The following is a 12,085-nucleotide window of genomic DNA, read 5'->3' as shown; positions in this document are numbered from 1 at the left end:
AAGATCGCCAACAACAGCAGACAATTTACTCATGATGCCTGGGGTCAAAAGACTGCTGAATGACAGGTCGGCGAGTGACGGTGAACTGGCCTCCTCCCCAGACCCTGCTGGGCGGCTGCTGCGAACAGGGGTGGTGGTGGTGGTGAGGGTGGAGGCCTCGGATGCAGAGCTGATGGCGGGCTGCTCATCCTCCGTCATGAGTTGCACCACAGTGTCTGCATCCTTTTCCTCAATGGGACGTTTCCGACCCGGCTGGAGGAAAATGGGAGCAGGTGCTACACGCTGCTGCTGCTGTGTCTCTGCAGCGTGAGTTGCAGATGCTCCTGCTGGGCGGCGCCCAAGGCGTCCACGGCCAGTGGCTATGGGAGGAATGTTAGCCACTGACGCTGCTGCTGCGGAACTGTGCATGGTGGCGCGCCCGCGGCCGCGGCTTGCCACAATGCTGCTCCCTCTCCTCCTGATTCCCTTGCTGCCCTTCCCCTTGCCCAAACCGCGCTGGCTGCCACTTCCAGACATCTTAAATGTTTTGGGCGTATAGACAAAAGTTTTGTAAAAGGGCGGGTGAAAAGTGGGGTACTTTAATGGAGTGGGTTGGTTGGTGAGGTGACTGAGTGAGTGTCCCCTAGTACAGTAAGTAAGTAGTAACAGTCAGGAAGTACAACTAGCAGTTACAATAATCAGTAGTAATCACAAGTAAATTTAGTGTGTGTACACTCAGACAGTGAGTGCACGCACGCAGGAGCTAGTAGCCTATGAACACAGTGACTGAGTGTCCTAGACTCCTAGTACAGTAAGAGTAAGCAGTAACAGTAAGTAGAACTAACTAATTACAATAATCAATCAGCGATCAGAAGGAAATGGAGTGTGGGTGTGTGTACACTCAGACAGTGAGTGCACGCACGCAGGAGCTAGTAGCCTATGAACACAGTGACTGAGTGTCCTAGACTCCTAGTACAGTAAGAGTAAGTAGTAACAGTAAGTAGAACTAACTAAATACAATAATCAATCAGCGATCAGAAGGAAATGGAGTGTGGGTGTGTGTACACTCAGACAGTGAGTGCACGCACGCAGGAGCTAGTAGCCTATGAACACAGTGACTGAGTGTCCTAGACTCCTAGTACAGTAAGAGTAAGTAGTAACAGTAAGTAGAACTAACTAATTACGATAATCAATCAGCGATCAGAAGGAAATGGAGTGTGGGTGTGTGTACACTCAGACAGTGAGTGCACGCACGCAGGAGCTAGTAGCCTATGAACACAGTGACTGAGTGTCCTAGACTCCTAGTACAGTAAGAGTAAGTAGTAACAGTAAGTACAACTAACTAATTACGATAATCAATCATCGATCAGAAGGAAATGGAGTGTGGGTGTGTGTACACTCAGACAGTGAGTGCACGCACGCAGGAGCTAGTAGCCAATGAACACAGTGACTGAGTGTCCTAGACTCCTAGTACAGTAAGAGTAAGTAGTAACAGTAAGTAGAACTAACTAATTACAATAATCAATCAGCGATCAGAAGGAAATGGAGTGTGGGTGTGTGTACACTCAGACAGTGAGTGCACGCACGCAGGAGCTAGTAGCCTATGAACACAGTGACTGAGTGTCCTAGACTCCTAGTACAGTAAGAGTAAGTAGTAACAGTAAGTAGAACTAACTAATTACAATAATCAATCAGCGATCAGAAGGAAATGGAGTGTGGGTGTGTGTACACTCAGACAGTGAGTGCACGCACGCAGGAGCTAGTAGCCTATGAACACAGTGACTGAGTGTCCTAGACTCCTAGTACAGTAAGAGTAAGTAGTAACAGTAAGTAGAACTAACTAATTACGATAATCAATCAGCGATCAGAAGGAAATGGAGTGTGGGTGTGTGTACACTCAGACAGTGAGTGCACGCACGCAGGAGCTAGTAGCCTATGAACACAGTGACTGAGTGTCCTAGACTCCTAGTACAGTAAGAGTAAGTAGTAACAGTAAGTAGAACTAACTAATTACAATAATCAATCAGCGATCAGAAGGAAATGGAGTGTGGGTGTGTGTACACTCAGACAGTGAGTGCACGCACGCAGGAGCTAGTAGCCTATGAACACAGTGACTGAGTGTCCTAGACTCCTAGTACAGTAAGAGTAAGTAGTAACAGTAAGTAGAACTAACTAATTACGATAATCAATCAGCGATCAGAAGGAAATGGAGTGTGGGTGTGTGTACACTCAGACAGTGAGTGCACGCACGCAGGAGCTAGTAGCCTATGAACACAGTGACTGAGTGTCCTAGACTCCTAGTACAGTAAGAGTAAGTAGTAACAGTAAGTAGAACTAACTAATTACAATAATCAATCAGCGATCAGAAGGAAATGGAGTGTGGGTGGTGTGTGTACACTCAGACAGTGAGTGACCGCACGCAGGAGCTAGTAGCCTATGAACACAGTGACTGAGTGTCCTAGACTCCTAGTACAGTAAGAGTAAGTAGTAACAGTAAGTAGAACTAACTAATTACAATAATCAATCAGCGATCAGAAGGAAATGGAGTGTGGGTGGTGTGTGTACACTCAGACAGTGAGTGACCGCACGCAGGAGCTAGTAGCCTATGAACACAGTGACTGAGTGTCCTAGACTCCTAGTACAGTAAGAGTAAGTAGTAACAGTAAGTAGAACTAACTAATTACAATAATCAATCAGCGATCAGAAGGAAATGGAGTGTGGGTGGTGTGTGTACACTCAGACAGTGAGTGACCGCACGCAGGAGCTAGTAGCCTATGAACACAGTGACTGTCTGACTGAGTGTCCTAGACTCCTAGTACAGTAAGAGTAAGTAGTAACAGTAAGTACAACTAACTAACAATAATCTATCAGTAATCAGAAGGAAATAGAGTGTGTGTACACACAGACAGTGAGTGAGTGCACACACGCAGGAGCTAGCTAGTAGCCTATAAACAGTGACAGTCAGTGAGTGTCCTACTCCTAGTACAGTATAACTACAATACTATTAGTAAAGGACAGCAGAAATACTGGTATAGATGAGAGAAATAAACAGAGGACAGCTGCCCACAGAGGCAAGGCCCCCCTGAGGCCTAAACCTGTAAGCTTGCAGCAGCTGCCTGTCTCTAATGTAACACACAAGCTACTAACTAAAATACAATGTCTATCTAACTAACAACAATATAGGTGTATATGGCAGGTGTAGGTGAGCAAAAACGCTAGGTAAATGATCACAATAGAGCACTTGCTAAGCCAAAGCACAAAGGAGCAACTCTCTCTCTGTACAAGTCTCAGGTAGTGTTGGGCGAACATCTAGATGTTCGGGTTCGGGCCGAACAGGCCGAACATGGCCGCGATGTTCGGGTGTTCGACCCGAACTCCGAACATAATGGAAGTCAATGGGGACCCGAACTTTTGTGCTTTGTAAAGCCTCCTTATATGCTACATACCCCAAATTTACAGGGTATGTGCACCTTGGGAGTGGGTACAAGAGGAAAAAAAAATTTAGCAAAAAGAGCTTATAGTTTTTGAGAAAATCGATTTTAAAGTTTCAAAGGGAAAACTGTCTTTTAAATGCGGGAAATGTCTGTTTTCTTTGCACAGGTAACATGCTTTTTGTCGGCATGCAGTCATAAATGTAATACATATAAGAGGTTCCAGGAAAAGGGACCGGTAATGCTAACCCAGCAGCAGCACACGTGATGGAACAGGAGGAGGGTGGCGCAGGAGGAGAAGGCCACGCTTTGAGACACAACAACCCAGGCCTTGCATGAGGACAAGAAGCGTGCGGATAGCATGCTTTGTACCACCATGCAGTCATAAATGTAATAAAGATAAGTGGTTCAATAAACAGGGACCACGCGGCAACGCTAACCCAGCAGCAGCACACGTGATGGAACAGGAGGAGGCGCAGGAGGAGAAGGCCACGCTTTGTGAGACACAACAACCCAGGCCTTGCATGAGGACAAAAAGCGTGCGGATAGCATGCTTTGTACCGCCATGTAGTCATAAATGTAATAAAGATAAGAGGTTCAATAAACAGGGACCACGCGGCAACGCTAACCCAGCAGCAGCAGCAGCAGCAGCACACGTGATGGAACAGGAGGAGGCGCAGGAGGAGAAGGCCACGCTTTGTGAGACACAACAACCCAGGCCTTGCATGAGGACAAAAAGCGTGCGGATAGCATGCTTTGTACCGCCATGTAGTCATAAATGTAATAAAGATAAGAGGTTCAATAAACAGGGACCACGCGGCAACGGTAACCCAGCAGCAGCAGCAGCACACGTGATGGAACAGGAGGAGGCGCAGGAGGAGAAGGCCACGCTTTGTGAGACACAACAACCCAGGCCTTGCATGAGGACAAAAAGCGTGCGGATATAGCAGCAATGCTTTTTGCCGCCATGCAGTCATAAATGTAATACAGATGAGAGGTTCAATAAACAGGGACCGGAAACGCTAAACCATCCCAGATGTTCATCGGTCATGTTACTTGGTTGGGGTCCAGGAGTGTTGCGTAGTCGTTTCCAATCCAGGATTGATTCATTTTAATTTGAGTCAGACGGTCTGCATTTTCTGTGGAGAGGCGGATACGCCGATCTGTGATGATGCCTCCGGCAGCACTGAAACAGCGTTCCGACATAACGCTGGCTGCCGGGCAAGCCAGCACCTCTATTGCGTACATTGCCAGTTCGTGCCAGGTGTCTAGCTTCATGCCCGGTTTCAGGTCCAGCGGTGCCAGCCACAAATCCGTCTGTTCCTTTATTCCCCTCCAAATTTCCTCCCCTGTGTGCTGCTTATCCCCAAGGCAGATCAGCTTCAGCAACGCTTGCTGACGCATGCCAACAGCTGTGCTGCACTGCTTCCACGATCCTACTGCTGCTGGTGCTGGGTTAGCATTTCCGGATGAGGTACAGCTTTGAGATGCGTTGGAGGAGAAGGAGTCAGAGAGGTAGGTGCTGCTGTTGTTATCCAGCTGTTTGCGGCGTGGGCAACACCCGCGCCGTAGCAGGTGAGGAATCGCTGCCAGGCTCCACAAGGTTCACCCAGTGCGCGGTAAGGGAGATGTATCGACCCTGGCCGAACGCACTCGTCCAGGTGTCAGTGGTGAGGTGAACCTTGCAGGCAACGGCATTCTTCAAGCTTCGGGTTATTTAGCTGACCACGTGCTCATGCAACTCAGGCACTGCAGAGCGCGCAAAGTGGTAGCGGCTGGGAACCACGTAACGTGGGATGGCCACTGACATCATGCCCTTGAAGCTGTTTGTCTCCACCACTCGATATGGCAGCATTTCGCAGGCCAGAAGCTTGGCTATGCTGGCTGGCTGTTACTGCCACGGCCCGGGGGTCATTTGCTGGCAATTTCCTCTTGTGCTCAAACATCTCAGAAACAGACAACTCAACCGTAGCGCTGCACACCGAAGGGCTGTTGGTTGTTGTGTTTGATGAACACTGGGAGACCTCAAGAGCACTAGTCCGGAAAGTGACAGTGTCAGCATCGTCTGATGTTTGTGAATGTTGTGAACCACGCAATGGCTGGGCTACTGCTGCTGCTGAGGCGGGTCTGGTGGTGAGTCTGGTGAACCCAAGGGAGGCAGTGTTGCTGGTGGTACCCTGTCCTGCCGCGTTTGCCCACAGAGTGGGATGTTTGGATAGAATGTGGCGGCTCATGCTGGTGGTGGAGAGGTTGTTAATACTTTTCCCCCTGCTCAGGCGGGTCTTGCACACCTTGCAAATCGCCATGGTAACATCCTCAGTGCAGTCTTCAAAGAAAGCCCAGACTTTAACTGGCTGAGGACTCGGACCTCGTGCGTGATGTGCTGGTGCTGCTTAACCCACTGCTGGACGCTTGAGAGGTCATCCAAGTAATTATCTGGTCCTGTTCTTTTGGATCTGTGAGGGTTGTTGTCCTGGACAACATGGGCAGTATTGAGTGGGTTTTCTTGGGTGCTCCCCTGTGGCCTGTACGTGAACCGTCAGGGGAAACACCTCTTCCCTTGCCCCTCCCTCTTTCACCGGATTTCTTCCTCATTTCACTTATCCTTAAAGTACACGCTGACTGGCAGCAGTACAGTGGCAGTACAGAAATGCTATACAGTGGTGGGTGAGCGGTGTACCACTATTGTCAGCAGTGACACAGAGCACAATGCTATACAGTGGCGGGTGAGCGGTGTACTACTGTTCCCAGCAGACACAGAGTGGAAGTAAACACAATGCTATATAGTGTGGCTGAGCCGTGTACACAGAGTGGCATTAAACACAATGCTATATAGTCTGCTATATAGTCACCCCGAACAGGGTGATGTTCTGCAGAACCCGAACAGTGGCAAACACTGTTCGCCCAACACTACTGGGAGGGAACGCAGATTTTAGTACCTAAACACACGATACAACATGTTTTCCGGGGTCGGACTCTGAGGCACATACAGATGGTCCCGATCATCATCCTCATCATACAACTCTTCTCCTGAGTCTGACCCACCCACCACCTCTGCCACCCCAACATCCCCAGACACAGACCCCTCATCGTCCTCAACATTAACTTGGGATGCTGGCCTGAGCCAGACCTCCTCCTCCACATCAGGCCCCATCATCTCCTCAATGGCAGCCCTCATTAATCGCTCTGGCGACGGACTGATGGACACAACGTTCTCCTCCGGGGAGGGCTGCTGCTGACCACTGGCTGCTGGGGTGGATGTTATAGCTTGCGTGGGGCGTTGGCTGTTGCTGTTGTTGGGAGTGCTGCTCACAGCGGAGGTCTCTGGGGAACTCATGTTGAGCTCATATAGTGGTTGACGGTGAGTGGAGTATTACTGATCCCAGCAATATACACACTGACTGGCAGAGTACGCAATGCTATATAGTGTGGCTGAGCGGTGTACACAGAGTGGCAGTAAACACAATGCTATATAGTCTGGCTGAGCGAGCGGTGTACTACTGTTCCCAGCAGAATCAGAGTGGCAGTAAACAATGGTATATAGTCTGGCTGAGCGGTGTACATAGAGTGTCAGTAAACAATGGTATATAGTCTGGCTGAGCGAGCGGTGTACTACTGTTCCCAGCAGAATCAGAGTGGCAGTAAACAATGGTATATAGTCTGGCTGAGCGGTGTACACAGAGTGTCAGTAAACAATGGTATATAGTGTGGCTGAGTGGTGTACACAGAGTGTCAGTAAACAATGGTATATAGTCTGGCTGAGCGGTGTACACAGAGTGGCAGTAAACACAATGCTATATACTCTGGCTGAGCGAGCGGTGTACTACTGTTCCCAGCAGACACAGAACAGTAAACAGAATGCTATATAGTGTGGCTGAGCGAGCGGTGTACCACTATTCCCAGCAGACACAGAACAGTGAACAGAATGCTATATAGTGTGGCTGAGCGAGCGGTGTACCACTATTCCCAGCAGACACAGAACAGTAAACAGAATGCTATATAGTGTGGCTGAGCGAGCGGTGTACCACTATTCCAAGCAGACACAGAACAGTGAACAGAATGCTATATAGTGTGGCTGAGCGAGCGGTGTACCACTATTCCCAGCAGACACAGAGTGGCAGTAAACAGAATGCTATATAGTGTGGCTGAGCGAGGTACACAGAGTGGCAGTAAACAGAATGCTATATAGTGTGGCTGAGCGAGCGGTGTACCACTATTCCCAGCAGACACAGAACAGTGAACAGAATGCTATATAGTGTGGCTGAGCGAGCGGTGTACCACTATTCCCAGCAGACACAGAACAGTGAACAGAATGCTATATAGTGTGGATGAGCGAGCGGTGTACCACTATTCCCAGCAGACACAGAACAGTAAACAGAATGCTATATAGTGTGGCTGAGCGAGCGGTGTACCACTATTCCCAGCAGACACAGAACAGTGAACAGAATGCTATATAGTGTGGCTGAGCGAGCGGTGTACCACTATTCCCAGCAGACACAGAACAGTGAACAGAATGCTATATAGTGTGGCTGAGCGAGCGGTGTACTACTGTTCCCAGCAGACACAGAACAGTACACAGAATGCTATATAGTGTGGCTGAACGAGCGGTGTACTACTGTTCCCAGCAGACACAGAACAGTACACAGAATGCTATATAGTGTGGCTGAACGAGCGGTGTACCACTATTCCAAGCAGACACAGAACAGTGAACAGAATGCTATATAGTGTGGCTGAGCGAGCGGTGTACCACTATTCCCAGCAGACACAGAGTGGCAGTAAACAGAATGCTATATAGTGTGGCTGAGCGAGGTACACAGAGTGGCAGTAAACAGAATGCTATATAGTGTGGCTGTGCAAGCGGTGTACTACTATTCCCAGCAGACACAGAGTGGCAGTAAACAGAATGCTATATAGTGTGGCTGAGCGAGGTACACAGAGTGGCAGTAAACAGAATGCTGAGCGAGCGGTGTACTACTATTCCCAGCAGCGACACACAATGACTGGGGGGGACCCTGGCTAGCGTGGCTGGAGCGCGAACTACCCTGCCTGCCTACCCAAAGCTAAACCCACAGACAAATGGCGGAGATATGACGTGGTTCGGGTATTTATTTACCCGAACCACGTGACAGTTCGGCCAATCAGAGCGCGTTCGGGTCCGAACCACGTGACCCGTTCGGCCAATCACAGCGCTAGCCGAACGTTCGGGGAACGTTCGGCCATGCGCTCTTAGTTCGGCCATATGGCCGAACGGTTTGGCCGAGCACCGTCAGGTGTTCGGCCGAACTCGAACATCACCCGAACAGGGTGATGTTCTGCAGAACCCGAACAGTGGCGAACACTGTTCGCCCAACACTAGTCTCAGGCAAGCATGGAGAAACGGAACATGGCGGCCGCTATTTATAGGGTAGGGGCTGGCCAGGGTCCCCCTCTGTGATTGGCTGCCGTCAGAGGGCCTGGGAGCCCTCTGATTGGCTCTAAGGACATCAATCTGGGCTATGACGCTATTCGAGCTCGGTACCGAGCTCGAATAGCGCCGTTTGCTCGAATAGCTCGAATAGTGAATGGGCTATTCGAGTGTACTCGGATAGCCCATTCGAATAGCTACAGCTATTCGGAGCTCGAATACCGAGCTCGGATAGCTGAAAAAGAGCTCGAATATTCGAGCTACTCGAATATTCGAGCTCTGCTGAGCACCACTGGGTAGAATTGGTAGCAGTGGAAGTGAAGATGTTTGTATGGTTGACAAAGGAGCAAGCTTGACATTTGGGTCGGTTGCAAGGGCCCGAGCCAGGAGTATAGGTGAGTGGAAGAGAACTTGTTGAAGTGGAATTACGCACAAGGATATTTTTTAGGTTAGGCGCTCACCTGAAGGTGACAGTAGGCGCCGTGGGTAGGAGTTTACGAAGGTAGGGGTCTTGAAGTAGGACTTTTCATCTGTTGCACAGGATGTGTTTGATCTGGTTGTGTTGGGCAATGTATTTAGTAATGAATCGGGGGAATGGGTCGGATGTGTTGTTTAGGAGGTTGGAAGGTTTTACATTGGCACTGGTTTCTGCCTTACTCTTAGCGTCCACCTTAATTTATTTCTGCGGGCGTTTTCACCAGCACCGCCTGGTCACACTATTCCACCTACCACCCCCACCCCTCCATGCAAAGTTTCACCACATTTGTATTACTGATTTCCGAATTACAATGCAGAAATGCAATTTCTGATCGGAAATGCGGAAATTGCATTTCCATGGAATCGGAATGAGCATCCCTACTCCTTGCAAAGTTTCGCCACACTATTTAGAGTGGCCTCACAGTCCTCCCTCTCCCCTTCATGTCCTCCACCTGGCCCTCTTCTAATATGGCCGCTGCAACCACACCATAGTTACATAGTTATTTGGGTTGAAAAAAGACATACGTCCATCGAGTTCAACCAGAAAACAAAGTACAACACCAGCCTGCTCCCTCACAAATCCCTGTTGATCCAGAGGAAGGTGAAAAACCCTAACAAGGCATGGTCCAATTTGCCCCAAAAGGGAAAAAAATCCTTCCTAACTCCAGATGGCAATCAGATAAAATCCCTGGATCAAAACCACTGGGCATTACCTAGTAATTATAGCCATGGATGTCTTTCAACGCAAGGAAAGCATCTAAGCCCCCTTTAAATGCATATATAGAATTTGCCATAACTTCATCCTGTGGCAATACATTCCACATCTTAATAACTCTTTCTGTAAAGAACCCTTTCCTGAATAAATGGCTAAAACGTTTTTCCTCCATGTGCAGATCATGTCCTTTAGTCCTTTGTGTAGGCCTAGTGACAAAAAGCTCATCCACTTTTATATTGTCCTCTGATGTATTTATGCATGTTAATTAGATCCCCTCTAAGGGGCGTCTTTTCTCTAGGCTAAATAAACCCAGTTTATCTAACCTTTCTTGGTAAGTGAGACCTTCCATCCCTCGTATCAATTTTGTTGCTCGTCTCTGCACCTGCTCTAAAAATGCAATATCTTTTCTGTAATGTGGTGCCCAGAACTGAATTCTATATTCCTGATGTGGCCTTACTAGAGAGTTAAACAGGGGCAATATTATGCTAGCATCTCGAGTTTTTATTTCCTTTTTAATGCATCCCAAAATTGTATTAGTTTTAGCTGCAGCAGCTTGGCATTGAATACAATTATTTAACTTGTTGTCGATGAGTACTCCTAAGTCCTTCTCCAAGTTTGATGTCCCCATCTGTATCACGTTTATTTTTTATGGTGCTAGACCATTGGTACGACCAAAAAGCATGACTTTAAATTTTTGAACAATGAACTTCATCTGCCATTTATGTGCCCATATAGCTATCCTATCCATATCCTGTTGGAATATGTCACTATCTTCCTGAGAGTTGATGATTCTGCACAATTCATCTGCAAAAATAGCAACATTGCTTTCTATTGCATCTACTAGGTCATTAATAAATAAATTGAAGAGCACTGGTCCCAGTACTGACCCCTGTGGGACCCCACTGCTAACAGTCATGATGATCCATTGACCACAATTCTTTGTTTTCTGTCCATTAGCCAGTTCCCTATCCATGCACACAGACTCTTCCCCAGTCATTGCATCCTCAACTTTTGCACCAGACTTTTGTCGGGAACAGTGTCGAAGGCCTTTGCAAAGTCCAACTATATCACAACTACAGCATTCCCAATATCCACATTAGCATTCACTACCTCATAAACGCTGAGCATGTTAGTCAAACAGGACCAGTCTTTAGTAAACCCATGCAGATGCTGTGAAATAAGATTATTTTCTGCTATCAAGTATTGTATAGTATCTCTTAGTAACCCCTCAAATAGTTTGCATACAAATGATGTTAAGCTTACAGGTCTATAATTTCCTAGATCTGATTTTTTGTCCTTCTTAAGTAATGGGAAAACGTGGGCTGTATGCCAATCTACTGGAACTCTGCCAGTTGAAAGAGAGTCACAAAAGATAAGATAAAGGGGTTTATCGATAACTGAACTTAATTCCCTTAGGGCAAGAGGATGCATGCCATCCAGGCCAGGTGCCTTGTCTATTTTTAATTTATTTAGTCTTGCCTTCACTTCTTCCTGTGTTAAGTATTTAATATTACAGTTGAAAGATTAAGACTCTTCTGCATTTGTAATTTGCAACAGTGATGTTTCCCTTGTGAAGACAGAAGCAAAAAAGCATTTAATAAATCTGCCTTAGGGCCTGTTCAGATCACAAATGCGGATGGCCATGTGTGCGGAACGCGCGCAGAACACAATGCGTACGAACGCACGCCATCCACGTTTGTGTGCGTTGCGTGGCTGATCCCATCACTGAAAAGTGAATGGGACAGCCGCGCGTTTTGACAAAATCTGCGTGCAGCATGCGTTCCCAGACCGCACAGGTCCAGAACGCATGCAGTGTGAACATCAGACAGTGCACTCTATGCACTGTCTGATGCCGTGCGTGTCGGCCTCCTGCACGCATTTCCAAAACGCGGCTGGAAACGCGTGCAGTCTGAATGGGCCCTTACCTTGGTCATCCACCATTGAGTTCCCACCCTCATCCTTTAGGAGTCCAATACAGTCAACCTTTCTTTTTTTAGAGTTGATGTACTTGTAAAACTTCTTTCGGTTGGTTTTGATATCCTTAGCGATCTGATTTTCAGCTTCAGGCTTTGCCAGCCT

The sequence above is a fragment of the Hyperolius riggenbachi genome, chromosome 8 (genome assembly GCF_040937935.1).
Source record: "Hyperolius riggenbachi isolate aHypRig1 chromosome 8, aHypRig1.pri, whole genome shotgun sequence".
NCBI lineage: Eukaryota > Metazoa > Chordata > Amphibia > Anura > Hyperoliidae > Hyperolius > Hyperolius riggenbachi.
Note: the sequence above shows the minus strand (reverse complement) of the source record.